This window comes from Drosophila obscura, unplaced genomic scaffold (genome assembly GCF_018151105.1).
Source record: "Drosophila obscura isolate BZ-5 IFL unplaced genomic scaffold, ASM1815110v1 contig_213, whole genome shotgun sequence".
In the NCBI taxonomy this organism is placed as follows: Eukaryota; Metazoa; Arthropoda; class Insecta; order Diptera; family Drosophilidae; genus Drosophila; species Drosophila obscura.
In genome coordinates, this window is record NW_024542805.1 from 373,152 (window position 1) to 374,396 (window position 1,245).

A 1,245-nucleotide genomic window follows, 5' to 3' on the forward strand; every position below is an offset into this window, starting at 1 on the left:
TGTAGCAATTAATATAAAAATACATATTGATGATATATTACAATATATTGATTTATAAAATCTGTGTGCATATGTACCATAATATGCACGCGTTGCGAATATGTATTGTCCATCATAGCTATGGGCATACATTGGTTAATGCAACAGCCTAAAAAGTACAATGTTGTACCTGAATTCAGGTTAATACTTTTATATAAATTGATATTTATCAAACAAGCCAAACTACACAATATATATTGATAAATATGGTAATATATCGTTTATATAAAACTAAGACATTTCGCAGCATTCTTTTAGGATAAAAATAAAGTTTATTGAAGGAATTGATATATGCCAGTAAAATGGTGTATTTTTAATTTCTTTCAATAAAAACATATCTGACAAATAATTTTATAAACCAATTTTAATCACTCTAAGCGGTGGATCACTCGGCTCATGGGTCGATGAAGAACGCAGCAAACTGTGCGTCATCGTGTGAACTGCAGGACACATGAACATCGACATTTTGAACGCATATCGCAGTCCATGCTGTTATGTACTTTAATTAATTTTATAGTGCTGCTTGGACTACATATGGTTGAGGGTTGTAAGACTATGCTAAATAAGTTGTTTGAAAATTTTACGAAATTTTTAAGCATATTGTATATTATTGGATATATATGTTCATAATATTGATATTAAATAAAAACGCATTATCTCTCATTGTTGTATATATTTGTGTGAGAAGAACGAAGAAAAATATTTTTTTTTTTCCTTTTTGAATCAATTAAATACTGAGGAATGTCTAGCATAAAAAATAATAAATTTTTCATCTAGAATTGCCTCTAAATAATGATTTGAAAGGAAATTATGTTGTAAATATAAATATTTAATATTCTTTCTTTGTGTTTGTTATAAAATACGAACATTTTAATGATTTCATTATGACAACGTGCTATATATATAATACATATAGTGTTAGTATCATATATAATTTTTAATATACATATGTATATTAGGCTGGGCCAAAAAACTTTTTTTTCGAAATTCAAACGGGACACCCCTAGTTATGTTACCTTGGATTTAATAGTAATTTACATGTTTTTATTTTATTTTTTTTTTAGTTTTTAGAGACCGAATTTTACAAAAAATTTAAATCAAGAAAAATAAAAAAAAAAGTTTTTGCTGAATGAGTTGAATAATTGGCGAAATCTATTGCATATATTGGCAGTAAAAAACCTGCACAAGTTTTTTGCGAACTTGTTA

General features: G+C 26.6%; 1 non-coding gene across 1 annotated transcript; it reads left to right on the plus strand.

Moving 5' to 3' along the window:
• The first annotated feature begins 408 nt into the window (after nucleotides 1-408).
• Nucleotides 409-587, plus strand: LOC121404554. Its single transcript, XR_005968074.1, has one exon. It is a non-coding gene; the product is annotated as a 5.8S ribosomal RNA (ribosomal RNA).
• Nucleotides 588-1,245: the final 658 nt, after the last annotated feature.